The sequence below is a fragment of the Alexandromys fortis genome, unplaced genomic scaffold (genome assembly GCF_014885135.2).
Source record: "Alexandromys fortis isolate MF-2015 unplaced genomic scaffold, M_Fortis_MF-2015_v1.1 scaffold_56, whole genome shotgun sequence".
NCBI lineage: Eukaryota > Metazoa > Chordata > Mammalia > Rodentia > Cricetidae > Alexandromys > Alexandromys fortis.
Window position 1 is genome coordinate 5,652,260 of NW_026067935.1, and position 18,268 is coordinate 5,670,527.

The 18,268-nt window shown below is 53.6% G+C and overlaps 1 protein-coding gene across 27 annotated transcripts in view; it reads left to right on the top strand.

Moving 5' to 3' along the window:
* Ncor2 (nuclear receptor corepressor 2) overlaps positions 1-18,268 on the top strand; it is a 155,914-nt gene that overhangs the window by 28,539 nt on the left and 109,107 nt on the right. The window contains exons 3-4 of one of the 27 annotated variants that reach the window (XM_050146233.1): positions 7,571-7,655; positions 17,778-17,886. The exons of 22 other annotated variants lie outside the window; for them this stretch is intronic. The gene's annotated coding sequence lies outside the window, so the exon portion shown is untranslated. Of the gene's footprint in view, positions 1-7,570; positions 7,656-8,150; positions 8,537-17,777; positions 17,887-18,268 lie in introns of those variants that run through there. 4 more of the 27 variants (XM_050146234.1, XM_050146235.1, XM_050146232.1 and 1 more) reach the window with 4 other exon arrangements.

Genomic DNA, 18,268 nt, shown 5'->3' on the forward strand with positions numbered 1-18,268 from the left:
ACATTGTCTCTCAGGAGGATGTCAGAGGACAGTTTGTGAGAGTCAGTTCTCTTCCTGCCATGTGGGCCCCAGGATTGAATTCAGCTTGTCAGCTTGGTGGCAAGCTCCTTTCCTCTCTGAGCCATTTTGCCAGCCCCATTTTCTGATTTTTATAGATGAAGAAACTGAGGGGACAGAAACTAAAGTGATTTAAGAGAAATGATTTAATGAGAGAAACATAAACGTGACTTTGAGCTCAGACCAGTCCTACCCATTGTTCTTATGTCAGGACAACCCAGAGCCCTGACACGAGGTGGGGAAATGGCCCCTGGGCCTTAGCCAAGCATCGCGCGTGGTTTGCTTGTCACACGTGTAAAGTGAACGTCGGCAAGCTTGCTGGAGATGGCGGCCATCTTAAGGGATGAGAGTTTTTACCCCCGTTGTCACGTGCACACCTGTTTGTGTGTGTGTGTGTGTGTAAATGCACATGTTTACACAGAGTGTGCATGTTCTTGTGCCTGGCTTCTTTCTTTCCACGTGGCGGTTTTGAGTTTTCTCATTTCTGCACAAGAAATGGCTCATCTGTTCATCCTGCCAGGCAGGGATGGTGCCAGTGTGTCGTATTCGGCAGCTTGCTGCGCTGGTCCTCCTAGCTGTGGCTTTGAGGAAACTCCCCTGAACCATTCCTGCTTGAGTCTGTGAGTGCGGCTCTGTTTCTCCTGGACACACTTCTAGGAGTGGGATGCTAGGTGCGTGGTAAGTGTGGAGCCGCCAGGGAAGCAAGCGCTGTCTCACCCGCAGGGTGTGGGGATTGCGGTTGCCCTGCTTCCTAGCCCGCACTTGCTACTGTCGGTCTGCTCCATTGGCTGCCTGAGTGAGTTCTGTCGCGTTTTCGTTTACACTTCAACATTGGCTGCATTTTGGTTCTGTCTGGCCACCTGGTGGATGGTGGAAAGCTTGGATGGGTGAGACAGTCACACACCTGCCAGGACTGGCTCTGTCTTTTCTTCCTAGTCCCAGGCGATTACTTACTTTTTCTTGTCTTACTGTGTGGGCTAGGACCATGGTGCGTTGTTGGGTAGAGGCATCCACTTACGCTTTGTTTTCAGGGTTACCAGGTGGTGGGCGATGTGAACATTCCTGGTTAGTAGAGGAGGAAACTGAGGCACACATGGTTTCTTCGCATGAGGTGATTTCTCCATGTGAGGACAATGGGCACATAGGACTTGGGCTTACACACTTTCTCCTCTGTGTCAGGAAGTTCCACCTCTGTGTTCGCTAGCCTGGAGGGTCGTGCCAAGAACTCAGCCTTCTGTCCAGGGTTTCCTGTGCTCCAGAGCCAAGGGTGTGGAGGAGAGCCTGGGCCTCCGGGTTAAGCCCTGTCCTTTGGCACCCTGCACTGGGAAGTGAATGTCAGGCTCTGGTCTGCCAAGGGTCTGCTCTGACCTAGCCTGCCGTCTTAAGCAAAATTACACACACAGTTCCGAGGAGCTGTTGTGGGGGCGAGGCCTGGGCCTGATGCTGGGAAGCCCAGGAACAGTGGTGGCAGCAGGGGGGAAGGGGGATCTCCTGTTCCTTACAACCCCCCCTTCCTTGCCTGAGGGGGTGTCAGCTAAGACGACTTTTCGGGGGAAGAAGGCCCGTAAATCAAATAAGCAATCCCGTAAATAAATAAGTAATGAAGTTAGCGGGGTGCCTAATTACATCAGAGTCGTAATTACGGATGGATGCCTGCCCGATAATTGTACTTGTTTTTAATCTTCGGCTCCGACATGTGTCTCCTCCACCTAGCAGCGGTCGTTGGCCCTGGCTGGTGGCTTTTTAGGGGCCCTGTGCGGCCCAGGTGGGTGGGTGGGGTCCCCAGCCTTGGCTCTGTTCCTGCAGTGGGGTTTGTAAAGCTGACTTCAGATCTGAAGTCACTGAGCGGGGACAGTGACAGGGATGATAATAGCAGTGGGGTTTGTAATGGCGCCCACAGTGCACTTGATGATAGTTTATTTAACCTCCAAACCTCTCGAGTGCTATCATCCCCTCTTTATGCATGAGGAGACCCAAGCACAGAGAGGTTTAGTGTCTCGCTTGAAGTCACACAGCTCTCAGACCTGGGTCCTTCCTGCCTCAGCCTCTGGGTTATCCTCTGTGGGCATCTTGAGTATTTTCCCTGCTGTGGGCGCAGTGTTGAGCAGGAGTGGGAGCAGTTTTGTCATTTTGCATGATGGCCTTGCATCCACAGTGACGTTACTCTGATGACCTTGCATCTCACTAAGGACAAAGTTAGCTCTGTGTCTCCTCCCTCTGGTAGCCATCATTGAACCCATTCCACAGAGATGGAGGCTCAGGGGAGGAGGACCGGCATGGGCTCCCACAGCTAGCAGGTGGTAGCCATCTTTGAACCCACCCCACAGAGGTAGAGGCTGGGGAGGAGGACCCGCATGGGCTCCCACAGCCAGCAGGTGGAAGGGCCAGGGGTTCTGATTATCTTCAGCCCTCTGGTGTAGGAGCAGAGCTCGTGGTGGGGGTGACTTTCAGGGTGGCCTGGAGGCCTCTCAGCCTTGTGTAGGTTAGAGCTGCCTCACCCACATAGGTCTGAGCTGCCTTCCGCACGTGGAGCTGAAATCCAGCCTTGTTCCTTGTGTTTTTCTTACTTTAGGATCTTCTTTGCACCTGAACATGTGGAATGTTCTGGACAGTGTAGGGTCAGGCTCTGTGAGTGGCCTCGGAGTATCAGCTTCCTCAGTAAGTGCTGCTTGCTGAGGGTGATGAAGGCCAGCAGGTGAGGTTCATCCGTGGGAGGTGAGGTCAGGTAGGGGCAGTAGTTAGGGGACCTGAGGTCAGGCGCAAGGGCACTGAGGTTACGTTAGACCCCAGAGGGAGGGAACTGATGGTGCTCAGACTGAAGAGCCCAGAGAGGAGGACTTGTTCTGCTACAGCTGGATCCAGGAGTACAGACATTGCCGTGGGGAGCTGCCATTGTCTCAGCTCTTCTGTGGTGGTTGTTCCTGTCACCAGCTGACTCCTGCCACCCCAGAACCCGGGAGGCTGTCCCTCTCCTGCCTCTTTTCTCCCCAGTGAATTCTTCAATGCCTTTCTTATCCGGTAGGGAGAGGTGACTAAAGGGTGGTGATGTGATCAGGGGTGTCCCAGACTCCAGAAGGAAGGGAGTGAGCCCAGACTGGGGCTTGAGCAAAGAAAGCTAGACAGAGCCGTTCTGTTGGAGTCTGTGACTTTAATCTCAGAGTGTGCCCCCCCCCCCCTTTCTGGACAGTCTTTGGATTGTTCCAGAAAGTTCCAAGTCTGGGGAAGTTATGTCTGACATTCTGCAGATGCTGTTTTGAGAAAGTTGGGGCCCAGGACGATGACATTTCTTTCCAGAATGATTCTTCATGTGCAGTGGGGCCAGCAGAGCACAAAGTGACTAGACTTGGCTGTTTTGCTGTCTTTCTCTAGCCTACTGCCTGTCTCTCCATCTGTGACACCGGGATAGCTGTGCCTTTAGGGGTATCGTGAGGGACCATGGAGCCTGTGTAGACTGTAGTCCGGTGCCTGGCATTTTGGGGATGTTGTGTCCTAGCTTGGTCAAGTCCTTGTGGGAGTATTGGGTGCCTCATCTCTGTGTTACTTCTGCCTGGGTGTGGGTTCTCAGAGTCCTGGGCAGTGGCTACTGCCTTTCATGGCTGTGGCTGTGGCTGCTGCTTGGGGAGGCCTGGGTGGCTGGTATCTTGGGTGGAGGAGGTAGCCCCTTTGGGTATAGGATAGTGCACCACAGCCCTGGCCTTGCTGTGCTATGGCCAGTGGGCCAAGGGTATTCTAGTGCAGTGTGAGAAGTCCCCTGTTCCTGGAGCAGGTGACAGGGGTGAGGGTACTGTAGAAGGAGCGGTGGGCCGCTTCCCGCCTCCAAGCTCCCAGCCACCGGCTAGCTTTACCCAAAATGATTACACGGAAACTCTACTCTTTTAAACACTGCCTGGTCCATTAGCTCTAGCCTCTTACTGGCTAATTCTCACATCTTGATTAACCCATTTCTAATAATCTGTGTAGCATCACGAGGTAGTGGCTTTCCGGGAAAGTAAGCATGTCTGACCTGGTGGTTGGTTCTATTGCATCTGCCTCACTTACCTTCTTCCCAGCATTCTGTTCTGTCTACTCCACCCACCTATGTTCTGACCTATCAGGCCAAGCAGTTTTATTAATTAACCAATGAAAGCAACAGATAGATAGAAGACCCACCTACATCAGGATACCCTTCTGTTGTGAGGCAGAGCTGGCTGCCTCATGCCTCTCTGGAAGGGGTTTGGATTCCATGGTCTTTGTCTCACTGGATCTGGCAGGCCCTGTCCAGTAATGTGGTCCTGTGGCTTACCTTTGGCTTGAGGGGGTATAGCTATACTGTTGGCTCCCTTGTGCCCAGCACTGGGGTGGGGATGGGGAAGGGAGAGAGGCCATAGCACAGTCCTCTCTCTGAAAGTCTGAACTGTGGTGTTCAGTTGAGTCATGTGATGTGATCTTTGAATAGTAGAGGGTCTTGGTGGGCTGCCTTCAATGGAGGTGGACATGGACCCAGTGACGAATATCGAGACTAACGGCATTCTGTGGGCTGGAGGCATTAGGTAGCTGATGCTGCAGCAGCTGAAGGCCACAGGACACTAGGAGCTGAGGGGTACAAGGGCCCTATACCACCTTGGCTTTGAACTTCTAGCCTCTGGAATGAGGTCCCATCTCACATCTTCCCCCAGTAGCTAGTCACCTGTCACTGCAGCCACGCGGGTGACTATACATACTGTTTTTATGTTAGATTCTGTGACTGCTGCCGTGTGCACAGTGCTCCTTGCACACAGTAGGGGCTCAGTACATGTTTCTGGAATATCCGACAGCTCCAGGCCTTGGGCCCAGGGGTCTCTTCAGAGGTGTGGGTGCCTAGCAGAGGCTCAACCTCTGGTTTTCATTCAGGTAGAGTCATGAGATGAATCTCGGCTGCTGTTTTAAGGCCGGGTTTTACTATCTAAAACTGATATGGAACTTACTCTGTGGTTCAGATGGCTTGAACTCAAAACAGTCCTCCATCCTCGGCCTTCCAAGTGCTGAGATTGTGATTGTGGTTGCCAACACATCTGGTGAGATTAGCCTTTGGGATACAGACGCAGACTGTATCCCAGGCTGGCCTCAAAGTTGTGGAATCCTCATCTTCCTGCCTCAGCCTCTACTGCCTTAGCTAGGGTTGCAGCATGCGCCACCACGCCTAGTGAGACCCCAGGCTGGCCTTGAACTCAGAGATCAGCCTGCCTGCCTCCCAAGTGTTGGGATTAAAGGTTACCACCACTCTACCTGAGATGAACTGTTTTCAGTGCGTGATCAGTGTATCAGTTCTAAGCACCCAGAATTGTGCTTTGGCCACCTCTGTCTGATTGTGAACTGTTCTGTCGTCCAGAGGGAGACCCTGTGCCCTGTGGGGCGCGTTGCCCTTGTCTTCAGCCCCAGGCTGTGTGTGTGGCTATCCTGTCTCTGGATAGAGTCTCAGATATATTCTTTTTTCTGACTTCGGGGCACTCTGCTCTGAGGTCCGTTTATGCTACAGTGTGTCCAGGTCTTCATTCTTTACCACTCTGTGGTTAGACTCCATTGTGTGGAGATGTAGCCGTAGAGTGCCTTGCAGATGGGGAAACTGAGGCTAGCATGGGACGAGGTGGCAGCAACAGTTTCTAGTTTTCTCCAGTTCATTGTCCCTGCCTCACTTCCTGACTGACCAGGAAGCAGCTTGCTTGGGGGATTAAGTTCTATATGTTGAGCTGGCCATGGTCCTCTGATGTTCCAGATCTCCCCGATGTTGCTCTTGGCTGGTCCTCTCACAGGCCACAAGTAGTTGCCCTGCGGGGCAGCCGAGCACACGTGTCCAGTCTCCATTTTGGTTCCTGTTGACTCGAATTGACTGCCCTTACCAGCTTTTCCCATCACATGGAGCTGCACTAAGCAGCCGGGTTGCTGAGAATGGTGTGTGTGGTGTAGATGTTGGCTGGTGGTGCTGCCGGCCAGGATGGTGATGCCTTTGCCCAGAAGACCACAGGCTGCTTCACTGTGACCCTGAACTTAGTTTTAGCAATTAACGCTGTCTGGAAGGCCCTGCATATAGTTGTTTCTGGTTTCTGATGATTAGTAAGTCACTTAACAAACACTGAGCTGCCTGATATTTTCCAAGAAAACAGCAGTGGGCATGACCATGGAAGGTACATGGCCAGGGTATCAGCCTGCCCTCACCTTGGTCTGGCTCACTGGGGTTTGAAAGTGTACTTGTGGGTTTCAGGGCAGCCTTTGTGGAAGGTAGGGTTCTCCTGCAGCCTCTACTGGAAAACGGGGGGGGGGGGCACATCTGTGGGCCAGCTGCTTGCCTACACAACTTCCTGGTGGCATTTGGATGGCATGACTATGGTTCAGTCTCTTGGTGTCACAGTGAGAGCCAGGGACAGGAAGACAGCTTTGTATCCTAGCTGAAAAGATAGGCATTAGTTGTTTAATGCCTCAGTTTCCCCTTCCTGTAAAAGATGGCTGCAGTGTGGGCACCTTACCTTTGCTGTAGGGGGCTGCGTCTACAGAAACCTGAACATCCTCCTTGGGACTGACATCACAGGGCTGGCAGGAGGGCTGGCAGGATCTTTTGGTCTGCAAGGGAGGGCCTGACTATCTTCTTGCTGGTCTCTGTGTAACTGTTGATCTCTTCATAATCTCAGTGGGCACAGGCTTTTGCTCTATGTAGCCTTAGTCCTAAAGCTGACTGGAGGCTTATTGTTGACTGTGGCACTGTGGGTACCCACCAAGACCCTGGTTCACGTCCCAGGGGAGTCTCTGTCTGGGACTGCTTCCTTTGGGTTGCATAAATTCCTCCTGGGCTCAACAGTGTGCCCACTTTCTGTCATGCTGTGGGGATAGCAGGGGCCCGGGCTCCCTGCTTCATGTGGTCATGGTTGAGCTGTTGGGCACAGCATTGTCAGTCATCTTAAGTGGCTCCTGAGATGGGTGAAGGCGGGAGTGTGTCTACAACTGAAGCACACTGGCTGGAGGCCTCGTCCCCTCCTCCCCTCCTCCTCCCTTCCTCTCCTCCTCCCCTCCTCCCCTTCTTCCCTCCTTCCCTTCTCCCTTCCTCTCCTCCACTCCTCCTCCACTCCTCCTCTTGACCCCTCCCTGGCCTCATCTTTTCATGGATCAGACCTTCCTTGTTCCCATTTTGGCTCCACATTTGGCCCAGCTACAGGCTGTCTACATGACCTGGGCATCCTGCATGGTGCCTTTGGGGCACACTTTGTTGGCCTGACTCCTGGGTGCTGGGATGGGGGGGGGGAAGGGAAGTAGAAGCTATTTGAGACCCTGAGGCTTTCCCTTACACAATGGTTTTCAACCTGTGGGTTGCGACCCCTGGGGTTGTCAAACCGCCTTTCTCTCAGGGATAACCTAAGACCATTGGAAAACACAGCTATTTACATTAATATTCATAACAGCAAAGCTATAGTTATAGTAGCAGTGAAAATAATTTTATGTTGTGGGTTACCACAACATGAGGGTCTCAGCATTAGGAAGGTTGAGAACCACTGTTCTGACCCCCCAGTGTTGCTGCCCGGAGCCACACAGCTGCAGAGCCAGCCTGCCCTGAGAAGATGCACAGCCCACACCCAGAGGAGGTCGGGCTTGAGGTGAGTCACCCAGCAAGTCACGGCCAGTGCTGACGCTTGCCCGAGCATCCGGCCATCTCCTTTGGCCTCTGTGTGCATTTGGCTCTGTCTTTTTCTGGGCCTGCCACCAAGATGACCCAGGCCCTGAGCCCCAGGTCCTATTTCCTTTAGCTGAGATCGGAAGGACGGGAGCGTTTTCCTCTGGCCATCTGGCCCTGCAGGACTGGAGGATGTCGGGACTGGCTGGGAGGAAATGGTTAAAGGAGGGGTCGTGGCTGGCGCTGGTCCCCCTGCTAGCAGCAATGAGGGAGAGGGCTTCTCGAAAGCTATAAAAAGGCCTTGCAGTGTTGAGCCCCAGTGGCTGGAAGCCCGCCAGGGTTACCATGGCGATGAGGAATTAGTCCCGACTGCCAAGGCTGCTAGCAGCTCGGTACTTTTGGCTCTGGAACAAGAGTGGACTTATGTAATTCCGTGTTTATAGGCCTGGGTGGCGGACGCAGAGCCGGGCCTGCGTCTTGGTGGCGGCTCACAGTGGGTCACACCACTCCAGGGTATTCCTGACACGCCTCCAGTGCCCTGATTTTGGGGGGGGGGGCATTAGGACAGAAGCCTAGGGTACTGGCAAGCTCCTGGTCCCTACCGGCGCCTCCCCAACTGGAGTGGGAGCCCAAGTCTCGCGGGAAGGGGTGCGGCCACTGTGTGTGGCCGCCCCTTGCCCACTTGGTCTGGACGGAGGATGGCCCTGTCACTGGCCAAGAGCTGGCCCCCAGATGCTCATGGACCAGGTCTGGGGTGCGGGACATGCTAACCTGGGCCGGCATGTTGCTGGCCTTCCCTTGCTGTATGGGAGAGTTCCTGCAAGTTGTGTGGAGCCCACTCAGGCTGTTGCTGGCCATGCACTGGTAAGAGAAGTTGCCTAGCTCAGGGTGCCTGCATCCTTAGACTTAGGGATGGTACCACAGACCAGAGGACTGTGATTTGCAGTATATGGGCAAGGGGTACTGCCCTGGGACCCCTGGAGTTACCTGCTGGTTAGCCCAGACTTGCTCGGGTATGGTGGCCCTGGTTCCTATGGTCTCTGTCAGCCAGCTGGGTGCATGGGGAGGCCCCTGGAAGGATGGACATATGTCTCGGGACAGTAGGTTATCTTACTGGGAAAAGTTGTGGATATCCTGAGAGGCAGTGGGTGCTGGCTGGTGGCCCTGGGAGGGCCTGTGTGGCTCAGGCACTGTGCTGCTTGGCTTGAGCACGCCCACCCAGTGTGCGGCAGGATGGTTGGACAGTGCAGTTGGGATGTGGGGCAGGGCATTCTTGATGACTGTGGACTGTATAGGACCAGGGCCTGAGGACTTGGGAACTTGGGCTAGGGGGAGCCAGGTGCAGCAGGCAGCATGGGCCCAGCCTGCCTCCCCACTGAAGTGGAACTTGGCTCAGTGCCCTGTCTGGTTTGAAATAAGGGCCACCGGCCCAGGCTTGCCCAGGGCCTTGGCAGCAAGAGAGGGGTAAACATTGGAAAGTTGGAAAGGCTTCCTGAGCTTACAGCAGCCTGCGGCAGCAAGCCCAGGGTGGGGGAGGAACTCCTCCAGGCCTGGTACTGGGGCTGCTGGGAGCGGCTCCCGAGACCCCCAAGTTCAGGTTGCTGTGGGAGCTGCAGAAGGTATGGCTTGTTTGCTGAAGACCCTGGTTGTCCTTCAATCCCTTTTCCTATTGTGTGGCCTCCAGTATGCCATCTTACCTCTAAGACCTGTGACCCTGAGTGCAGAGTGGAACCACAGGGCCCTGTGGGTGTGGGGGTGAAGGGAGGAGGAATAGCACCTACAGGTACAGGTGAGGCTCTGGGGCAGGTCTCAAGTTAGGTGACCCTGACAAGCCACTTCCTGTTTTGGAGTATTAGTTTTCCCATCTCACAAGAGGTCATTAACAAGTCATATGGTTTAAAGGACCTGAGGCCATGGGTCTTTGGTTCAGGGTTAGGGGTTGTGGTTGGCAGTGATGATAATGATGACGATAGTGGACTTTCCTGGACTGAGGGTGGTACATGCCATCTTGAAGTAGGAGAATTAAATAATGGGATCAGACTAAGGTTCAAGATACAGCCCGAACCTTGGAGGACATGTGGCCTTGGTCAAGCCCTGGAACTCCCTAGCCTCCAGGTGCCTTGAGGGAGCAATGGAAGCTCCAGTAGGGCAGCAGTCCTGAGTAGTGTCCAGGGGAAGACCCGTAATTCTCCCCACACTCCCTTCACTCTGCAGAGTGACCCTGGCATGGGGTAGGCCTCCACCTGACCTTCACTGCAAGACTGTTAACCTATTTCCCCTTGAGCCTGGGTCCTTGACACTGCTCAGTGTGGCCTGGGGGTTGGGCCTGGGTGGGAGGACCAGTATTCCTGTGGACGGTGGCAGTGATTCTTTGTAGGTGACACCGGATGCTGCCGATGTTGGATGCTGGCTCCGGGCCTCCCCTGTCTGGCCAGCAGCAGTCAGCTGGGAGTTTCTCTCTTGTCTAGGCCACTATGCCAGCTGCCTGCTGCCATTTGTCCTGGACCTCCCAAAGTCCTGAAGTGTGGCCTGTAATGCCCCTATTGTTCTGGTCTGCTTGGAGAGTGCTAGCTGAGGGAGGCCACCTCTGTCCTGTCCTGTGGGAATAGTGATACTGTCCCTGCTCTTGAGAAGCCTGCTTGGAAGCCCAGAGCAAGGTTTGCTGTATCAGGTGGTGGCCACTGAGCCTGCAGCATAAGAAAAGTACACACTTGTGCATATACATACTTGAATGTGTGCATGCTTATATGCATATATCCTTATGTGCACAGCAAGTATTTGAAGGTGTGACTGAGGCTGGTTGGCTCAGTGTCCTTTCCCTGGTTCTGACCCTGATAAATTGAACTCTAGTGATTCAAGCACATGCCATTGGGGCATCTCTGGGAAGGGCACACGAGATCATGGCTTGCAGTGGTTTCGCTAAGAACAGCTTGCAAGTCTCCATGTACCTTAGAATAAATGTGAAGGAAGGACCATGGCTCCCAGAACCAGGTTGTCCTGTGTTTGTACCCCAATCTACCTTGTAGGCTGGGGTGAGAGGTCAGTACTTTGACAGGCTTATGTGACCATTAGGTCATAGTCCCCTGAACTGAGTACTTGTTAAAAAGATTTTATTAAGCTTTTTAAGGTGTGTGTGGCATACACCTTTAATCCCAGCACTCAAGAGGCAGAGGCAGGTGGATCTCTGTGAGTTCGAGACCAGCCTGGTCTACAGAATAAGTTCCAGGACACCTAGGCTTACATAGGGACACCCTGTCTCTTGAAAACAACAAGAAGAAGGTTTTTATTACATCATTTTTGGGGGTGTGTGCTCTCTACTTCCTAAGAGGATGTCCTGGGGTTGGAACTTGGGTGATTAGGTTTGCCCCTACCTGCTCAGTCATCTTGCCGGCAACGTGACTGCCTTCTTGTTATCAGATAGTGTGTGTGTGTGGGGGGGCTGCTGCGATCCACCTGTTTATCAGTGCGATGGCCTTGCTCCGCGGTCAGCATGGTCATGTGGTTTGCCTTCCACCATTCTTGGTGTAATTGCCTGGTTTGTCTGTTCTGTCAGTGGTGTGATCAGTTCTGTTCTCTGTAGTTAGCCTGGTCACCATGGCTTGCTTGTTCTATGATTGACATAATCTATGGTTCAACTGTTTTGTTGTTGGTGTGATCACCATAGTTTGCCTGCTCTGTTGTTGGTGTGGTCTGTGGTTTGCCTTCTCTGTCATTGGTGTGGTCTTTGTGGTTTGTCTGCTTTGTCATTGGCAAGGTCTTTGTGGTTCTTCCTCTGTTTTTGGTATAGTCTCCATCATTTGCCAGCTCTGTCATTGCTGTGGTCCCTGTGATACGTCTGTTCTGTTGTTGACGTGGTCTTCGTGGTTCTCCTGCTCTGTTGTTGGTGTGGTCTCCATGATATGTCTGCTCTGTTGTTAGTGTAGTCTCCGTGGTTCCCCTGTTCTGTCATTGGCATGATCTCCATGGTTTTCCTACCCTGTCATTGGCATGGTCTCCATGGTTTGCCAGCTCTGTCATTGGCATAGTCTCCATGGTTCCCCTGCTCTGCTGGTGGTGTGGTCTTCGTGGTTCTCCTGTTCTGTCATTGGCATGGTCTCTCTGGTTCTGCTCTGCTGTTGGCATAGTCTCCATGGTTCCCCTGCTCTGTCGTTGGCATAGTCTTTGTGGTTCTCTTTCTCTGCTGTTGGCATGGTTTCCGTGGTTCTCCTGCTCTGCTGTTGGCATGGTTTCCGTGGTTCTCTTGCTCTGCTGGCATGGTCTCTGTGGTTTGCCTACTCTGTCGTTGGCATAGTCTTGGTGATTCTCCTGCTCTGCTGTTGGCGTGGTTTCCGTGATTCTCCTGCTCTGCTGGCATGGTCCCTTGGTTTGCCTCCTCTGTCATTGGCATGGTCTCTGGTTCTTCTGCTCTGTCCTTGATACGGTCTCCATGGTCTGCCAGCTCAGTTGTTGGCCTGGTCTTCATTTGGTGTGGTCTCCATAGCTCTCCTGGTCTGTCATTGGCATGGTCTCTGGTTTGTCAGCTCTCTTGTTGGTGTAATCTCTGTGGTTCTCCTGTTTTTTCATTGATGTCTCTGCGGTTCTCCTGTTTGCGTGGTCCCTGTGGTTCTCCCGCTCCGTTGGCGTGGTCTCTGGTTCTCCTGTTTTGTCATTGGCGTGGTCTCTGTGGTTCTCCTGTTTTGTCATTGGCGTGGTCTCTGTGGTTCTTCTGTTTTGTCATTGGCGTGTTCTCTGGTTCTGTTCTGTTGTTGGTGTGATCTCTGGTTCTCCTGCTGTGTTGTTGGCATGGTCTCTGTGTGGAAAACGGTGTCGTTGGTTCTGGGTGGAAACTTCTAGAGCCCCACACATGGCCACTCTCTAAAGTGGGTATACTGCTGAGCTTGCTCCATCTGTACCCAGGTGGTTCTGTGTTAGGTGGGGTTTCTAGTAATAAATCACCATGACCAAATGCAACTTGGGAAGGAAAGTGTTATAGGCTCACACATCCCTAAGTCACAATCTACCAAGGGAGGCTGAGGCAGGAGCCTGGAGGCAGGAACTGAAGCAGAAGTCATAAAGGAATACTGCTTACTGGCTTGCTCTAGGTGGCTCACTCAGTCTGCTTTCATATACAACTCTGGATAACCTGCCCAGGGTTGGCACCGCCCACAATGGGCTGGGCCCTCCCAATCCCACATCAATCATTGATCAAGGAAACACCCCACAGACTTGTCTACAGGTCAATTTGATGGGGACATTTTCTCAATTGAGGTTCCTTCTCCCCAGATGACCCTAGCCTGTGTCAGGATGACGAAGTGTGCCTAGAGTTGCCTAGGTTCCTCAGCACCCTGCAGGACTAGGCTAGGAGACTTTCCACCTGCATCTGTACTACTTCTATAAATGTGACCAAATGCCCAGTGAGACGTGGCTTAGGGAAGGGAAGATTTGTCTTGGTTCACAGTTTAGTGGGTACAGTCCATCAGGGTGGAGCAGCTCTGACAGCTGGTCACAGTGCATCCAGTCGGAAAGCAGAGAGCAGACGGGCAGTAGTTCCGAACTAGGAAAGGAAACCTTAGGGCCCACCCCCAGTGACCTACTTCCTCTAACCAGGTTCCATGCCCTAAAAGCAGCAGTGCTAAGACCAAGTGCTCAGACCCAGGGGCTGCCTCACACTCAAGCCCTGGCAGCCATCCTGTGGGGGTGGTTCAGGCTTGTTTCTGGGCAGAGGTCATAGTTTAGGGTCTTCTATTTCCCTGGGCAGAGACTGAAGAGGCAGTGAGGGGTGGAGAGCACTCCCCCTGAGCATGTAGGCTGTTCTTGCTTGTAGACCTCAGCCATGGTCCTGTGTCAGGACCTTTAAGCTTGTGGCACCTGCCTCTCCTGAGATGCTCTGCCCCGCCTGCTCCGCCCCACCTGCTCCAGTGAGCCCTTGAGAGACTGTGCTGACTCCTTTGTCTGTGCTTGACTGATCCTGTGCCTTTGTTCCCAGCTGGGGTTTCTAGGTATCCATTCTGCCTACCTCCTTGAGGCCCTTTGAGCTCTTATACACAGGCTGGGGCCTTTGAGCTACTGCTCGCTCTTCTCAGCTCTGGCTGTCAGCCCACCACCAAGATGCTAACTGGCGGAGGTCAGGTCGGGTGCTGTCCTGGGTAGGGCTGGTCTGTCCCAGCTGTAGGCTCACTCCGAGGAGGGGTGCAGGCAGCTGTCTATGGGCGGCTTCTGTTGCAAGGACGCAGGTCCTTCTCATGACCTCATCACCTCCCAAAGTCTCCACCCTCCTGATGCCGTCACTTCACTTTTAGATGTTAGTGTATGAGCTTGTGTGTGTGTGTGTGTGGATCACAGATGTTCAGGCTGGGCCCCGGTGATTCCCTCAGCTGTGCCTGCAGCACCCACAGAGAGCCTCTTGGGAATTACCCGACTTGATATCAAGGGACAGTATCCCAGGCCTGTCCCTAGACTGGGGGGTCAGCATGTAGTGGTATTTGTGTGTATATATGTAGGTGTATGGTGTAGGAGGAGAGAGAAAGAGAAAAAAGTATAGAGAATTTTATTTATTGTTTATGTGTATGTAGTGTGATATATGTGTGTGGCATGTGTAGGTTGTATGTATGTGTGTAGGGTATGAGTTTGGGTACGTATGTGAGTGTATGTATGTTCCTTGGCTAGAGACGGGCTCCTCCATCCTGAGACACGGTGGCTGGGCCTGACGGGCCTGTGGCACTTCGAGAAGGTGGAATATCATACTCTCTGTGCTGGGTGCTTAGTTCCTGAGAGAAGTCCTGGAGGTGTGGGGTTGGGATCAAGGAAAGTAGGGCTCTTGGCTTGAGGTGTGGGTGTGGGTGCTGACAGCCAGCTTTGCCTTGGAGAGGGTGGGGATGTGAGCATTTGCACACCTTAGTTGAGCCCAGAATCACCCTGTCATGTAAGGCTCAGAGAGGGTAAGTGGCACACACTGGCACACAGTGTGAAGGGGATGAATGGTATTTGTGTGTCTGTCTGCCTTCAGGGTGATGCTGAGTGCTTAGGGGATTATCCTGCTTCCTTCCCACAAGGCCTTGTTCTTATCCTTGGCTCAGGGGAGGCCCTGAGCAGCTCTGGGAGGCCCACTTCCCAGACTGAGCTCTCTTCTTGGCACAGACACTGCCCAGGCTACCCGCCCTGTTCTGGAAGACTGGGGGTGGGTTCTCCTGCTGCACTGAGCCAGACATGCAGAAGATCCTCCCCTGCCTCCAGTTGTGTTTGACAATGCACCCTTTGTCCCTTGGTCCAGTCTCCTCCAGGCTCCCAGCACAGTTCCTTCACCTGTGATGTCATGGGAGGCCCTTACAGCCAGGTCCCAGGCGGATGGGCAGTGTGGGGCCTGGCAGGGTAGGAAGGACTGATGTGTGGGTCACACGACTGGGCCACCCCTGAACCTTTCAAGGTTTCAAGGTCAGGGTTAATGTGTGTATGTGTGTGTGTGTGTTTGTCTCTGTCTGTCTGTCTGTCTGTCTGTCTGTATGAGTGTCTGTGCTTCTGTGTACAAATCCCAGCCGGGTCCTTTGCTTTTGAGTTTTTCTCTCCTCTCCCCAAGCACCTCCAGCCTCTTGGCCTGTGAGTGGATGAGTCATTGAGCTGGCCTCTCCCAAGAGCCTGGGGCATGAGACTCTGGCTTCTTGCCAGCCAGAGGGGCCACTGGGCCATGACCATGCCCCTAGGTGTCCCTGCATGTACCTTCATGCTCCCTGGGGACTCTCTAGGGCCTAGCTGTGGGCTTGAGGAAGTTTGCTTAGGAGAGAGCCTCAGAAGAGATTGTGATACAGCAGAGCAAGCAGGACCCCAAGGATCTGCTCAAGTGTGGGCACCCCAAATCCGTGACAGCATTTAGAAGATAGGTCTTTGCAGGGTGACTCCAGATAGGATCACCCTGGATGTCTTGGCCCCATCCCTGATCAGTGCCATTATAAGCAAGGGGGAGTCTCGGGAAGGAGGCAGGATAGGGCACCATGGCTACCACAGTAAGGACACCTAGACCACTTAGGGTGGAGGAGGCTTATCTGTGCTTGCGACCTCCACAGTGTTGTCAGAGTGGGATCTCTGAGCAGGTGGTTAGATGGCTGGGTAGGATGCCAGCAGAGCTACAGAGATGGCAGAGGCTGTTCCTATTAGTCTGTCACCATGGTGACCACTTAGACCCTGGGATGGAAGCAGTGTTGCCCTATGGAAAGAGTCTCATCCTCCACTGTGAGACATGGAGCTGTCCCAGGCACACAGTTAGAGAACAAAAACAGAGAGGCCTAAGGAAAAGGATACCTGTAGGTTGTCTTGCCTGTCCCCACCAGGGGCTGGATCTTCCTGGAACTCATAGGTGGACTATACTGGTCTTGAATGCACAGAGACCGCTCACCTCTGCCTCCTGTGCTGGGATTAAAGATGTGTGCCACCATGCCCGGCTGACCCCTTTTTTAAATTCTAGGAAGCTAAACTCTCGGGTATGGTAGGGGCAGGTGTGCGACCCACTCACTCACTATCCGTGGTCCTTTTGGCCTGGCTGGCTTCTTACCGGCTCTGGGCTCCTCATCTAATGATCAGGCATGCCTTCAGAGGCCGCCATGTTCCTGTGGAACCTTCATGGAGGCTTGCTTCAGTTACTGCCAGGCGGTGGAGTTCATGTGCTGCCAAGGACTGACCCAGATTCTCAAGCACCATCTACAAGGCCTTTGTCCCCGTCAGAGCCACCAATAGCGGGGAGAGGAGTTGGGCACGCCTGCTTTGGCTCTAGGAGGCTAGGCTGGCTGGGATCCTACTCAGATGCTTGCTCATTTGACCACTTCCTTCTCGCTCCATTCTGCGTGGAAGAGGGACCTGTAGGCTGGAGATCTGACTCTATGGAGCTTTAGCAGTTGGTGTCTGGATATCATGCACTTGGGTCTCCCATGGCAATGGGTGGACTCTGCTTCCTCCTGTGTTTAGTACAGAAGTTACAAGTAACTAAACAGAGCTTCAGGCACAGTTGAGTCCAGGCGCTTGATGTTATTTCTTTGGAACTGCACTCATCAGCCCTGTGCAGGAGAGCTTGCTGCCCTGACAGCCGGGAGAGCCATCAAAGGAGCCTGGTGACAGTGACGGGACACACCCACCTGTGAAGGCTAGTGGCAGGAGGCTCAGAATCAAGGTCATCTTCAGGCACGGAGTGAGTTCCAGGCCTGCTTCTTGCCTGGGGCTAATTAATTGTAGGGTGCTGTGGGGAGGCTGCCAGTGAGACAAGGGGTGGTGTGCTCCAAGGAGGCCGGGTCACCACCTCTGGCAGTCTCCACGGGGTCCAGTGTACACCCCTAACTGGCCTGATGTTGATTACTAGTGTGTTTCTTTGCAGTAAATGAGGCTCAGAAGAAGGCTCACTGTCACCAGGGCTCCTAGCCTGGCATGGTGTTCCCCCAGTTGTAGGTACTGCTCCCATGCCGGGTGCTGTTCTGGTTGTCTGAAGGCACAGGCCCGTCTGGCTTGGGCCTCTCTGGGCCTCTGTTGTGTCTGGGTGACAGGCTGGTATACTGGTTATTCAGAGACCATATTGGCATATGTCCCCAAGTTGAGCTAACTTTCTAGCTTTGCCTAGAGTATTTGGGCCAGCGTTCCCTCCTAGCCCAGCCCTTCATCTGTGTTGCCCATAATCTCTCTTGGCTTGCGTGCTCTGGGGTCTGGGGACTCTGCTTTAGTCTCTCTAGGCCCTCTTCCCAGGTGAGCTGGTCCTGTCCACTCTGGGGTTCCCAGTGGGCTTAAGACCTGGAACTGCTTCTGGGGACTAGTGTTATCTGGGTGCTGCCTTTGGCTCCTGGCCACAGGGCCTCCAGACCCTTCGTGGTTGCCCAGCCTCAGATCTACCGTTGATCATTGCTGAGTTGTTGGGGCCATCACTGGTGACTGTATGTGCTCCGTCTGATACAAAGTGGGTGTCCCCTTGGCTGGGTGTCCAAGGGTCACAGGTCTCTCCCCTGGCTGACAGGGAGGGTTGGGTAGGTAGTTCTGTGGTCAGCCCCGGGCTGACTGGGGGAGGGAACTGAATTGCAGGAGTCCTACCACTGGGCAGCTAGTAGCCAGCTGGAACATTGGTCCTCATCCACGTGTGGCTGTCTGCTATTCCCTTCAGGCCATCAATGATCTCTCCTGGATTCCTCCAGAAGCGTCCTGAGGAGAAGGGAAGAACAGACAGATTATACAGTGGCTATACAGCTGTGGCTGGGCAGCCAAATATGCGGGTAGGTGAACAGGTGGGCATGTGGGGCTCTGGCTTACGCTGAAGTCAGAGGTTCTGAAAGGCTCCTCCCAGCCTAGGTCTTTCTGATGCCCCTTTGGCCCCCTGCATGGCAAGCTGAGCTGATGGGTTGCAGCCCAGCAAGTGGTGAGACACTGTTGGACAGGCCCAGCCAACCTTGGGTAAGGTGAGTTGGAGAGGGGTGCTTGTGTTCATTGTGCTCGGCGTGGAGTCTCTGGGGCATACAGGGCTTTCCATCAAGGGGCCTCCTGGAGGAGGTGTTAGTGTGTGTGTGTGTGTGTGTGTGTGTGTGTGTGTGTGTGTGTGTGTGTATTTGCGCCTGCACGGTGGTAATTACCTCAGTGTTTTGAATTGCATGGTTGGGA